The 14,964-nt window shown below is 42.3% G+C and overlaps 2 long non-coding RNA genes across 2 annotated transcripts in view; both read right to left on the reverse strand.

Annotated features, from left to right (window-relative positions):
* LOC124337859 overlaps positions 1-14,964 on the reverse strand; it is a 639,313-nt gene that overhangs the window by 282,858 nt on the left and 341,491 nt on the right. The window lies entirely within an intron of this gene.
* On the reverse strand, positions 38-7,535 carry LOC124338129. Its single transcript, XR_006917668.1, has 4 exons — positions 7,446-7,535; positions 7,215-7,332; positions 6,761-6,997; positions 38-362 (listed from the first exon to the last, which is right to left on the reverse strand). It is a non-coding gene; the product is annotated as an uncharacterized LOC124338129 (long non-coding RNA).

Consider the following 14,964-nt stretch of genomic DNA (forward strand, 5'->3'; position numbering starts at 1 on the left):
TTCAATTGGATTTATTAAGAATAATTTAATCTTTTGGTTGTGTAAAAGTCGATCGACACGCCACTGTGTTTTCTGTCCAATTTGCAGAAAACACGCGGCGGCCAGGTTATTTTTTCTCCTTTTTTTGTTTTCGAAATTTCGATCAATACACGTGCCGTTATCTGCTTAAAGAAACTTCAAAAGTGCTCGGTTGTTTTTGTTTTCTTGCTGGTCATTTCTGAGGTAGTGTTACAACTGCGTATTGGCAAACTGGCCCATTTTGGAGAGTAGCAGTGTGTCGAAATTGGGAAAAAGATCAAGAAAGAAGAAGAGTAGCCGGTTTCTGCTTGACCTTTCCCCTGCGGGTTGACTGATTTAACTACCTGAAAGTAGAAAAGAAAATGAGTGTATACCTTTGAGAAAGAACGAAAGAAAGAAAGAAAGAAAAAGAGATCAATTTTGGTTAGCGCTAGTAGTCAGCGCAGGTTTATTTATTGCCACAGCCAACCGCTCACTTCATTCTCCGCCTTCTTTCTTTCTTTGCTGTCTCTCTCGTGCCTATCGCCGGAATAATAATAAAAAAAGGCAGATCCGGACGGGTTGGAGTCAAGCACACGTTCCCTCTGCTAAGACAAGAACATCACTTTCAAAAGTTTTCCCCTTTATTTTTCTCTTTTATTTTTTCGTGTTCTCCCTCTTCACTTTTGTTTTGTTTTTCAACGCCCATTTCTTTTGAGGTGAAAGAAACACGAGAGAATAAGGAGACAGGGTTATTGGGAATTTTATGACCATTTTCCCGTATCGGTTGACTGGGCATTGTTCAACTTGGGGGGAAAATATAGTGCGGATATAGCTAATTGGTGATTGATGAAATTGTAAACATCTTTGAATGATTATGTTTGATTGCGGCCATAATTCATTCTTGATTCGAAACGTCTTTGATTGTATCATATCCTCTGGGCAACGACTTTTGAATAATCAGGAAAAAATAAATCGGGAAGTTCAGACATTCCGACCGAAGAAGAAAACACAATTTTTTTAATTTTTAAATTTCTTGTATAGTATAGCGAAACGCCATCTCATCCAACTAATTAAAGTTTCTTGGCTTCCCTTTACCATGGCCTCTGCGTGTCCAAGAAATGCCCATTTCTCTTATTCAGTTTGGAAATGCGAGTTGAACACAAAATAAAAGACAAAAAAATGGAAATGTTTTCACTTGCGCATTCTACAGGCCCCCCCCCCCCCCCTTTAAAATTTCTTTTTCTTCTGGGGGTTATCTCTGACTTCATTGTTGCTCCGCCAAAGTCATTTTGAATTGCTGCATAGAAAATACAAGAGAGGCTTTTCGGGAAAGATAAGGAGAGCCCTAATACGCCAAGCGCTTTTGCTTTTATTTTGTTTCCTCATTCATTGTTGTATGGTACAGTAGTAGATCCCCCCCCCCCCCCCATCTCTGTCTCAGTAGTATTATATTTGTATTTTTATCCATTAAGCGTTTTCTGCTGCTGCAGCTTTGGCTCGTTTGTACTACCTCCTTCGGAAAAATAAAAAGTTCGACAGCCCGTTGCAAAGCCTTTAGTTTTGGAAAGACAAAACAAGAAAAAAGGGAGACGGACGGACGGACGGATGGATGGACGGATTGGAAGAAACAAAACACACAAAAAAAAATCCCAAGAAAATAGTCGAAGAAGAAAGGGAAAAAATAAGGTGAACGACCGTCATATTTCTCTCTTTCCGAGTTGAGTGACAGGCGAGGCAGCAGCAGAAGACCGTGGTGCTGCTGCTCCATGACTGACGTCTATAACAAACACCCGAGAGAAAAAGGAGCCAAGGAAGAGCGCCACCCAGCCGAAAAGCGAAACCTCTTGCCGAGAGATAAAAACACTCGAGAATGGGCACTAAGAGGAATGAAAGAACTATACGCAGGATACGTATAATAGGACAGGAAGACACAAAATAAAGAATGGGTTATGTGAATAGTATATATATGTGAATATTACGATCGTCGTCGTCGTCATCTGCTGTGTCTTCTCGTGACGAGTGTGTGGGCTACTTGGAAGAAAGGAAGAAAGAAAGATGAGGACTCATTGCCAAAAAACACACACACACACAGACAGAGCGCACCTCACAATGCCGGTCGGCGGACGCTCGAAATGATACGGGATGACCGGCGGGACACAGTTAGTTTTTAGCTGGAGCGCGCAGAAAAAGAATGGAACGAGAGAGAGAGATGTTATTATTGCTTGTTATTATAGCCCGTTTTGATATTTTGGCAATAGCCGTTCGCCCAGGCTGTGTGTGTCTCTTGTCGCTCAAGCGGAGCGACACATTCTCTACAACCGCTCACTCCTTAAAATATGAAGAATGGCCCCCATCAGCGTGACACGCTGTGGTGGCTGGCTGGACTGCAGCAGACGCCGTATCTCATCCGGCCGGCCCACAAAAGCGGTCAAATAATAACACAACAAGACGCGCATCCTCCTCTTCATATCCCCGACAGTTGAGCAAGAAAACGCAGCGAAGGACGACCGCCGAACAAAACAGAAAAGAAATAATAAAATAAGAACACAAGACGTGCAGGTAAATCACCTAGCAGACAGGACATTATTACCCGTGGCCAATAAGAGAGAGCTAGAGAGAATATCCGTAATAGACTCGTTCCGTCTGTCCGTCCGTCCGTTGCTGTCTCTCTATACAGTCACGAGCTGGCTGGCTGGCTGATTATTCTAACGATCTCGGCTGCCGTTGTTTCGAGTGTCTTGGTTGATCGTTTCTCAATCGTACACGCCATCATATTGGAGACATTCCGTCTAATCATTGAAATGGAATGTCTCTCTCTCTCTCTCTCTCCCACGCCTCGATGGCGTTTTCTCGTTCGTCTTCATCTTCTTCTCATTCTCCTCACTCCAACCAAAGAAAAGAAATTTTTTCTCCCCTCCATAGAAGAATATCTCTGAGTAAGAGTTTCTTCTTCTTCTTCTTCTTCTTTGGATATAATAGGGAGAAAAGAATCTGGTGACTCCGGGAGAGGAGAGAGCGAGGAATGAAATAAGGCGAGGGAATAGCACAGGCTCATTAGCATTTCTTCCCTGTGCCAGACTCACGTCTCGTCGAGCTGGAGGGTTGTGTGTCGGTACGTATCCAGCCAGGGGTGTGTGTGTGTGTTGTTGTGATGCCCCTCATGTATTTATACCGTTCGATATGGGGCCGGGCCGCATGTGCCCAGTCATACACGCACATGCTTGATGATATTAGGGGTCGGTTGGGGAGGGAGAGATGGAGGCTTCAATGCCAGGCCGGCAGCGAAAGATTTCTTAAGGGTGAGCATCGGGCGGGATCTGTCTGAATGAAACGTGAATGACTCCGAGACGGCGCTACACTTGATTGTATGTATGGCGCTGCATTTGAATGGATGTCCTCGCTACGACCTAAGACTTGACATTGAAATGTTTTGAGCCCCGTATTTTCATGGAAAGTCTTTTTTTCTCAAGTTGTCAGTGGGGGGAAAGTATAGACTACGCAGACAAGGGGGGTTACTTGTATTTTGGTAGCTCGGAGATGGTTGGCACTTTTTTTTTATTTTTCCAGAGAGTTCCAACAATATTCTGTTCCATTTGTACACCTATATAGGCAAAGGGCCAAAAATCGCCTGATGCAAAAGTGACTGGCCGTCTAAGAGATAGGTAGAAAACATTGGAAAAAGGGAGACTGTATAAGAGCTCCGTTGTTATAAGAGGCGCAATACATGTATAGAGGACGAGAAGGATAACGCAAATGTCATGTCACGGAATAAGAGGGAGGCCGACGTGCCTGGCTTCGCTATACATATAAGCCAACACGGCAAAAGGTTTTTTTTTCTTCTTCTTTTTTCCCTTATTTTTTGAGGGGTCGTTCCACGTATATATCTGGTGGCTTCTCCGAGGGCAACGAACTTGAACAACCTTTTCGGCATTAAAACGTGTGGGCCATCTTGATTTTCCCTTCTCTCCCTCTAACCCCCGCAGTCCCAACACCTTCATCCCTTCAGACTTGATGCTCTTTTCTTCCAAAGATCTATAGGCCTCCTCCCTTCCTGGCTAGGCCTTTTAAAAATAAAAGGCTAAATCGTTTTATTTTTTAAAAAAAGAAAAAAAGAGAAAAATGAAATGGAAAAGATAGAGAGGGCCGAAAATGAGGGGCCCACAGGGGGCTCAAACCCATCTCAAACTTGGGAGAAAGGAGAGCTCTGCTGGTATATACGATCATAAGTAATAGTCAACTGTTGTAGTGAGTGAGAGTCCTCTGCATACTCTTCAGGGGTGTACATATAGACCCACAAGGCGACATGGAGCAGGAGCTAATATCTAAGAAGAAGATTTGCCTTCTTTTCTCGGTTGTTCCCCAAGACTTTTTTCGACTTTCCTCTTCTCTCTCTAATCACATACTACGGTGCTGATGGTTGTGGGAGAAGGAACGCCCAAATAGTGTCCGGGTGAGGAGCGCGCAACAGCAGGAGCGAAATTCATCTTATCGTTATCATTACCATCGCATTTCAACCCCACGGTCCTATACTGTACGTCGGCGTCTACCGTTTTGTCGTCACTCCAGGGCGAAGAAGAAGAAGAAGAAACTGTGTGTTTTTGCTTTTGTCTGTTAAGAAAGAGAGAGAGAGAGTGGAACTCTTATAAGAAAAGAGCGTTAGGTGCTGCTGCTGCTGCAAACAGGAGCCAATCTCTAGCAGGCGCTGTACCCCCCTTCTCTATTTATCTACATAAATATCCATCGTGTAGCAGGGGAAAACAGCTGCATGTCTACTGGGACTCGTGCGGCGAGAGACGCACTCACGAAGTGAGCCGGGCCGACGAAACATTAAAACCAACAGAGGAAGCCAACAGCAACAGTTTCAACAAGGAAAAAGAAATAAGAAAAAAAGAACTTTTTCATCCGGCGACATCTTTCCCCTTATAAAATGCATTTCATTACAGAACGAAACGATCGGGATCAAATAATTGAATTGCGCAATGGACGGCAGTACGACAATCTTACGTATATGTAAATCTTCTGATTTACCATTTCAAAGTCAATTGAATTTTGTTTGGGGAATTTTTGGTGGTCAAGTGTCTCCGGTTGCAGACAGACGCAGACACACAAACGCAGGTACTAATTCAAGGGATCGCCCTTGTCGCGTCACGTTTTGATGAATTGGTTCACGACACCTTGAACATCGTCTGGCTGCTGCTCCGCCGGCAGTTCCTTCGCCCAAAGTCTTTCCATCCCGCGTCCTGTGTGCGTTAGCACCGACCGCCAAGGACACGGACGTAAAAGAAAGGTGGATGATGTGAACGAAAGAAAAAGAAGACATTTAGGAGAAACATGAGATTATTATAATTCGTGCAATCTATCAAATTCCGCTCAATGGCAACAACAACAAAAAACAACGAAATTCGGCGCTGTCACGTTTTGCGGCGGTGCGGCAGCGAAAAAAGAAAAGAAAAGGAACCAGAAAATAAAAAAATCAACCTCCCACTATTCGAGAAAAAAAAGGGAAAAATATTCGCTAAATAGCCCACAGCAATAGGTGACCTACTTCGAAGACGGTTGCGTTTATTTTTGTTATTGCTTGGTCGAAACGCGGGAGCCGCTCACGGAGAAGGAAAAAACAAAAAAGAACGAACAAGTTTTCTGGTCTCGCCCTTGACACTTTGACAGGAGTTTGCCAAGCAAAGTTATATTCTTCCCACTATCTTAGCATATCGTTGAAACGAGGAGGTAACGGTGTGGCTGCAATAATTTTCTAGTTTCGCTTCTATTTTCGCAAGTGTTTAAACTTCAAAGAATTTTCAAATATTATTAAATTTGGTTGCTTAAGACCCATAGATAAAATTGTGAGATATAAAACAAGCCTGATCTGCAGTCGTTCTACAAATGAGCAACCACTTTGATTGGTTGTATAATAAACCCTTACAGAGAGAAATCATCTTAACTTGGGTAAAGCGTCGGAAAACCGATTTTCGAAACGGAACATTTTCTCCGAAACTCGCTGGTCTTGTTTCGTGCACGGCGTTATAAGTAGAACAGAAGCTCCCATTAGCTTAATACCTTATAACATTAGCATGCGTGAAGAATTGTTTGATTTAGCAGGAAAATTAGAAAATCAACCGTGTCCCGTTGTGCAGTCCCACATATTCGAATTCAGAGAACATGAAAGATTTTGATTTTGTGAACATTTACAGGGAAATTGTCCCATGGATTCACCTTGCGCCCGTCCAAACTCAAATTTACGAGTTACAGGGACACCCAAAAGTTAAACGAAACTTATTCTGCGAATTTGTTTTGGTTCAGGCGTTACATCTAAATCTCTTCTGGTCATTTCAACTGAAACGAAATGTTCTCGTTGTCGTTGTTCGAAAAATCGTTGCTGATTATGCAATATGCAACTCCTGAGAATCCTGAGGATAAAAAATTTACGAGGAAGTGCCGGTGTGACGGCAGGTCCTTCTTGCTCATGAAATTTTCTAGACTTTGCACTTTGCTTAAAGTGTTTAAAGTTCAAATGTTTTTGAAATCGATTGTTTACCCACAGACGAAGTTGTGAGGTGGGACGAAAACAAGCCTGATCTGCAGTCGTTCTACAACTGAGTTATTCAATGAACCCTGACTGAGTCAACAAAAAAGGCAAGAGAAAACAGTTCCAGTCAACCGCATGGCTCAGGAATAATCGTATACTCCGACTACTATCTAACATTTTAAAATCAACGCCACTAAATAGTCAAAAAGAAAGAATAGATACATATTGTCCTACCTTTAAGCCTGGGAAATACGGCCAGGCAACCATCCACAAGTGCTCCATTTGCAGAAAAGTGAAGTACTCCAGTAAAAGTACTGAATACTCCCAGGCAGGATAGGAAAATGGGCGTCCGGTGTCTTCGTGAATATACGGCTCTCGTACAATCACACGAGGAATTGAAATAAAGGGAAGAAGAGATCCGTAACTCGAACGACATTGGTGGTTTCTCCAATCGAACGGGATGCAGTTTGTCTAAATTAAAAAAAAATGGGTTACAAACAAATTTGACAGAAACAACAAGTGGTATTATAAGGAAAAGTTGAAAATGAGATAGTGGGTAAAGTAAAACCCTTGGTGTTAATAAACAGGAAAATCTAAGGATTACATGAATACACTGCATTGGTGCAAGTCATACATCATCATAACATGTAGCAGGTCACAGATGAATGAAAGTAACAAAAAACTTTACCCAAGTGATGACGCTGAGGTTGTTGCTGATGACAATCTCAGGTCAATACCGACAAAATTAAAACTGGCAAAACTTGCATATCTTGAAGTTAATATGATGGCTAGCTCTAGTCTCACATCTGCATAGAGAAAAAGGTTACACACAGTGCAAACAAAATGCCATGTATTGACATGGGGCTTGGGACGCATGTCCACATGAAGCTCCCATAATCACTCTATTTGTTTAATTTACCTGCTAAACAGTATGCATTTCCAGTGCTGTGCTTTTCCATCATTAAGAGGCGCGATCAGGGCTGACACGACGACCATATTTTTGTTATTGACCCATTTCATTTTCTTGGTTTATTATTCGTGCAACCACGCAGTACTTTTTCTTTGTAATAATCCTGAACTTTTTCGTCTCTTTTTCGAAACTCGTAAACGTAAAGTCGTAAGCCGAATAAAAGCAGACGACACTAATTTTCTAATTAGTCATGCTTATTAAGTATCGATAAAAAATTTTAAAATCGACCATCTAAATTCAAAGTTTCAAACTGCTCAAAAACAATTGAAGTGATTTTCTCACCCGTGCTCGACACGAATGCACAAACTACAGTCGATTCAGACTATTCAACAAGCAAAGATCGTTGATTTCGAAATGATTATTTCATCACCAAATTAATGAAGACTATAAATTTCAACCACAATAATTTCATAGCGTAATGCAGTACCGGGATAAGAATTTGCTGGCACTGTCTGTGGAATGCTGTTGCCCTGTTGACCCCTCTACCAAATTAGGGATCACGATATGGTTGTTACGATTAGTGAGAAACGGTGAATCTTTGAGTACAGTCCGAGTTCTTCTTCGTACCGTGGTCATCCAGGGGATGAGATGGCAAATTTTACAGAATTTATGGAAACGTGTCCAGGAGGGTGACTTAATAAACGGGATCTAATTATTCTGAAAACTTGTATTAATGGCCTGATTTGTATTGAAGGGCGATGCAATAAGACGCTTCAAACACACGCTGATGGCTGGCCCGGAGAGATTCATCAGTGATTCACGAAGGTCATCGAGTACAACAAAAACGAAAACTTGATTATGGTATTAGCTCCACGCCTGTCTAGGCGAATAGTGGCGCCATTTTTTAATATATATTTACCTGAACTTGATTAATTTCGAGATTACCACTGTTGTTTCGAATATAGAATGGAGATTCGGATTTGCATTAATTCAAGAGAAAACCTGAATGTTAGGCAGTTTATATAACCGAAATTTGAACAACGCAATTTTGCTATAGAGGTTACATTTTAATATTCGCTGGCCACCACCACTACAACTTAGCATCACTATCTTCCTCGAATTCGTCGTTCCTCCTCCAAAAATGGCTAATATAATTTGAAATTGATTATTCACGATTACATTTGACCAAGAACCGAAGGGTCACGAAGGTATGTCGACCTCCGTTCAATTTATGGCGAAAATTCGAATTAGTAATTCAAAAACTGATTTCATTTTTCGTCTGATTGATATCAATGCTTCTGAGCTGTCCAATTTTCGAACATGTAAAGAATCTCGAGTCAACTCTGTCCACTGCAACGATGAGAGGATGAGACAAAAAATTTTATAGAATTCGTTGAAACTTGTCTAGGAGAGTGAATTTTATAAGCGGTAACTATTCTGAAAAACTTACAGTGTTCGTTAATTGGCTGATTTGTATTGAAGGGCGGTGCAATAAGACATGCTTCGAACACACTCTGGCCCGAAGAGATTCATCAGTGATGCACGAAGGTTGTCGACTACAAAAACGACTAAAACTTGATTGTCGTGTATAATAAGCTCCAGCAACCGAATAGGCGAATAGTGGCGCCAATTTTGAATTTATTGACCTGAACCTGATCAATTTCGAGCTTAATTCGACTGTTGCTTCGAAGACAGAATGGGAATTTGGATTTGTGTTGGGTCAAGAAAAAACCTGAATGTTAGGCAGTTATATAATCAAAATTTGAACAACGCAATTTAGCTATAGGTTACATTTTAATATTCACTGGCCGCCAGGACCCTCTTGGGATCCAAAAGATAATAATTGGCCATTAGTCATAAACGATAAGTAGTAGACAAGAGTTTGAATAAACGCGGATAAAGAAAGCGCGCCAAATGGATCGAGACTTTCGCCATTTGCTTTTGAATTGAAGTTTTGCATCATCGCGCGATATCGTCCAGCAATCCGGGGAGTGTGTTGTCGATTAATGCAACACCCGCCACGTAATACGACAACAAGAAACAGACGTAGGCAGGCACCAATATCACATGGATACTATAGTCAATGACCCTCACCTACTTTTTCTCGTTATTCTCTCTCTTTCTCCATGATTCGCTCGTTGGCCGTTGCACGCGGCACTTCACGGCCGCAGACTATATCAAAATCTCAGGGTCAATCAGAACCCGGAGCCCTTATAGATATCCAGCCAACGACAATTTCATATATAATAATTCACTAGCGCAAATAATTATTCAGCAGATCTAGACCACAGCCAATTGTTTTGATTTCAATTCGATCCGTTTGATGTTTGCGTTGATGTGACGTTAATCGGTTGGGGCAAAGGGTCGATCTATTTTCCTTTTTTTCTTATCGGCGTGAACCAACTTTTGTGTGCCAGATTATACATTGTCGTTTGTTTGTTGTCAGTCTGATTCCATCTCAATTTTATCTTCTTTTTAAATTTTATTTTGTAAAAAGAAAAGCAACAACAACAAAATCCTTTGCAATTTAAACGAGACAGACGGGCGGATAAATTGGCGGAGTCCCCAGCTCAACCTAACGGGCCACAACGCAGGTCCGATTGAACCGGTTTCGCATGAAAAATAGACAAGAGCGAGAGATGGATGCTACATCCATGAGACCAGCACCTGGCCATTTTATCGTCTGCGGACTATATGCTGTCGTCTCTTATATTCTACACGGCTATAAAATCCGCAGCAGTCGGGATAGGGTTAGCCCGACTCTGTCACACACACACGTCCCGATCGAGATGAGACTGTGGGGTACAAACCCGACGCGTGTGCATCCCGTGTGTGTATTTATACACGCCACTACTACTGGATTTTCTGGTGTAACAAGAAGGGCATTGGGGTGGCAGCAACAGCCCAGACTCTTTTTTATAGAGTTTTACGTCGATGTGTGTGTGTGTGTGTGTGTGTAAGGCGTTGTCGCTTGTAAAAGTATTAGAGCTGCTGCTGGCGTGTGCGGGATATGATGATGACGACGGCGCCCTTGAATGCTGGGCCGCAGCCGCAACGACGGCCAAAAGGAGATGCACAACACAAAAGTAGCGATGGAAAACTCCAATAAAGACACGGACAACGAGCAACAACAAAAACAAACAATGTCACATCGGACGGGAGAGAAAAGCCTTGTGCACGCAACACAATAATATGTAAAACAAGCGCCCGTGAGTGTGTGTGTGTGTAATGGACTAGTAGGTAACGAGAGACGTGACGGGTGCGATTGGAAATGTTTTCACGTTGTTTCTAGCGAAGGGGGGATGGAATTCCACGAACGGTTGTTGTTGTCGTCTTGTGTTTTCGGGTTGTCCGTCCGCACGGGCCGCGTCCGTCGTCTCTAAAAACAACGAAACGGATTTTGGGGGAAACGAAACGAACGAAAGAGAAACAAAACAAAAAAACAGTGAGATAAAAGAAAACAGGAACGTGTGCGATGTAATTTCGGTGGCAGTTGTTTGTTTTTTAATGAACCGCTTTATAATGTACAAATTGCGTAACAGGTGTGCGGTGGCCAGACGGTACATACCTCGTCGGGCCTCCATTTCGACTTGTATAGGGTCGCTGACGACAGAATCCTCACGTAATCAGGCGCGTGGGAAATAAAAGACACACGAAACAACTAAAAGAACTCTATTTCTGTTTATAGAACTGCGGGGGTGACGACATTTGATTCAATTGTTGCATCGAAATGATTCAGAGTTGATTGGTGATGACGAAAGAGGACGCGAGCAAGAAAAGGGTGACTGTCAGATTAGACACACTATACAACGAGGGCTGGCAGATAAAAGGGAAATATTTTTAAACGAATATAAGAATTGAAAAAGAAGAAAAGAAAAATAAAGGGAAAATGATGACATTTTCAGGGCCGGCGAAGGGGCAGACCCAGTTATTTCCTTTTGGCTTTTAACTGGGGGGGAATATAGGCCCTACACAGAGAAAGAGCTAGAGCAACACGACCTAGGGATATATACACTGGAGACGACGATAACGACGACGATGTCACTGACACGACTTCATGTCCAGAATGTGACGGCCAGGAATCCGTGACACGCGGGCACGCAACCACAAAACACGACCGAATGCGGGGAAAGAAGAAAAAAAGAAAAAGAAGAAGAGCTGAAGAGTGAGTGAAAAAGAAATAGACAGAAAATCATCCGTATAGATCAAATATGTTTTTCTCTCTCTCTCTCTCTGTTTGGGAGTGTGTATACGTGTGGGTGGGTGGGAGTAGATTTTCTTTTGGAAAAAAGGACGAGAAACGTTAACATTCCCGCTGGCTGCTGCTGATTCCCAGTAACTGGGAGGCATTCTGAGCGATCCGATGGTGCCCGCGCAGCAGTCACTGGGATATTGGAAGATGTAAAGGTGGAATAAACGCGGACGCTAGGGGAATTTGTTTCCTATATGGCCGGCCATATCCCAGGCCCACACAACAGCCGACACGGTTGACATCACTTCTCACGACTCGTTATAAGCTTTTTATATGTCCCGGCTGATCTCATCGACTGGAAAAGGGTTGGGCTGGACAAACATATGGAAATGAATCAAATCAGCGAGAAACGCAACACACGAAAGCAAAACGGAGTCGCTGATTTGGTTTCGATTGAGTTGAAATCACGAAACAAAAAATCCTTCCATGTCGACAGTCTGAAATGTTGGAAGGAGCGAGCGGGGCCAGTGCTCAGGGATTTGAATCGTCAAAAAATTGTTATAATTCCACATTTCCCTTCGTTCGACTTCTAAAGTTCAATGTTATAATGTTAACGAGTCGTTGGCTCACGTGCCCCGCGCGTCACACAAGTTCACCAGCACTGCCGGGGATCCTCTACACACATATCTGTCACTCCCACATTCTTTCATTCGCTGCCTCTTTTCCTGCTTTTGGATTCGGTTTTCTTTTCGACCAACATTTTCCTTTTCTCCGTCCGTCCGTCCCTTTTCCTTGCCTTTGTTCGACGTTTGTTGGAGATCCCGTCTATAGACATTGTATAATATAATGTATGTAGACGAGTGGGTGTCGTGTAGTCCAGTGTAGTGCTTCTTCACTCTTAGCCCGTCGACCATGTTCGACGGGCTATTTTTCCCGGACCCGTACGTCCGTCCGCGGGCTTCACTCTCGGATGGAAGGATCTTTTTCGGCTGACCTCCCGCCCTTATTCCCGTAGAAACAACAGAAAATGTTGATTTCCATCCAGCAGAGACCTGCCGCTTTGATCGTTTCAAACCATGCAACCCGCTCTAGCGAAGATGATTAAATGAAATAAAAATGAGGTAACACTTGGTCGCCTGTTGTATACACAGTGGCCAAAAAAAAAGTCTTTGACATATGAATCATGTACCAAATTCAATTAAAAAAATTAATGGTGAATTATTCTGTTGTGTTTTTTTTTTTTTTTTTGGGGGGGGGGGGGTAACATTTTGTGTCGACTCATTTCGTCTTGGTCGTCGTTCTTTGATGCGCAAAGCGCCAGCACGACCATCTTGCGTTCACTTCTTCTTTCTTTCTTTCTTTCTTGTGTGCGGAACAGCTGTCCATTCTTTTAGCAGCGGTTCTGCAACTTCAATATTTCTACGTGTACAGCACGGCAGCAATCTCGGGGAGTGTTGCTGCCGTATTCTCGTTACAAGTTGGAAACACGCTGATGTGTGTCGGGATGACAGATCATCGAACTCTCGACGAAACGGAGGAAGAAAGAAAATGAGAAAAAATAGACAAGACCGTCGTCCTACATGGCTAAATATGCAATCATAATCGTATCATCGTATACAAAGCGAAAGTAGAAGCCAAAAGGGAAAAAAGAAAAACATCTGTCGTTTTTCCCCCCTTAGATTTCCCATAAGCTCTGGCGTAGCTAGGTACTGCTAGTACTACTGCAGCAAGTACACCAACAAAAGGTATATTGCCCTTTGTGTTCTACGGATATTTATAGACAAGAATGAGCTGCATGTTGTACACCACGTCTCAAGTAAATATACGGCGACGAGAAATGTTTATAAAGGTTCTGATTTCATATTTTGATAAAGAAAATGAATATACAACCAGATTTCCGACTAGCATTTCTCTCATCCAAATCCGATGCGCTTTAAAAATAGATATACACAAACAGACAGACGGAAGATTATCGTCAAGTTTCGGCCTATTCGATTGGATTAGCCGCGCTAGGCTTTAGTTAGTTCGTTGTAGCGAGACATTCCTTCGCAAATCAAAGCCATACATACCCGCCGCTCTTAGCCGCTGATTTGATAATGAGCCATTCTCCTTTTGTTTCTATATAGCCCGGCAGTTTTGTTGGACGGCGGAACAGAACGGATTGAACTTCGGCAGAGTTGCGTCACCAGCTGTCTGGTACACAAAAAGGGGCGGTCACATCAAACACACAACCGACAAAAAACAAATAACAAGAATAGAAAACTGTCAAGTAAAAACAACAACAACAAAAAAAGAATCGAGACTCTTAAGTCCCGTTGATTTATATTGGATCAAAGGAGGAATCGAGTTTGATTTGCGTGTGGGGGGGGGGGGGGGCTAATTAGTTTGATCAATAATTTTAATTCGACCGCCAGACAAAATCCCAGGCATACGAGTCCTACAGTACAAACGACTTAATTTAGTTCGTCGTCAATTATTTTTGATTTTAAAACAAACGAAGGAAACCTTTTAAAGACATTCGCTCTTCCTTTCCCCGCTGCTCTTCTATTATCAAACATTAATCCCAATCACTTTTATTGATTCTGAATTATAATCGGCGTATAGGCTAAATTCAAATTGCAAAAATAAGGTTGGTTGTCTATATAGGGAGGTTTCACAAATGTTCATCTGGGGGACGATATTTTCTTATTACATCTGCGAAATAAAAATGAAATTCGATTGGCAGGTCCTTCTCGGGTGATTGTTCCAGCCAGGCAACGGCCGCCCGCGAAACTTTTTATTTAAAGCAAAAATAAATAAAATAAGACGCCACCGCCGCCTTTACTCGCGTTTTTCTTTTATCTCATCTACGCGCTTGCGGACGCGTCCTGGTGACTGGCAATTTATATATTTTAATTTTTGTTATTTTTGTTGAAATGGAAATAAACGGGATGAGATCATTGCTGATTTTAGTGATGGCCGTCGTTCGGTTGTCTACGAGAATCAAAGTGAGGAAATGATTGAACAACTTCCGATGGCAACACTCAAACAACTCGAGTTCTTTACGTGTTCGAAAATTGGACAGCTCAGAAGCATTGATATCAATCAGACGAAAATAAGTTTTTGAATTAATTCGAATTTTCGCCATAAATTGAATGGAGGTCGAAGTACCTTCGTGACCCTTCGGTTCTTGGTCAAATGTAATCGTGAATAATCAATTTCGAATTATATTAGCCATTTTGGGAGAAATGTGACAAACTCGAGGGAATTTTTAATGCTGAGTTATAGTTATTTACCTGTTTGGTATCACCAGACGGTGCCAGTGAATATTAAAATGTAACCTATTGCAAAATTGCG

Source organism: Daphnia pulicaria, chromosome 1, assembly GCF_021234035.1.
Source record: "Daphnia pulicaria isolate SC F1-1A chromosome 1, SC_F0-13Bv2, whole genome shotgun sequence".
Classification (NCBI taxonomy): domain Eukaryota; kingdom Metazoa; phylum Arthropoda; class Branchiopoda; order Diplostraca; family Daphniidae; genus Daphnia; species Daphnia pulicaria.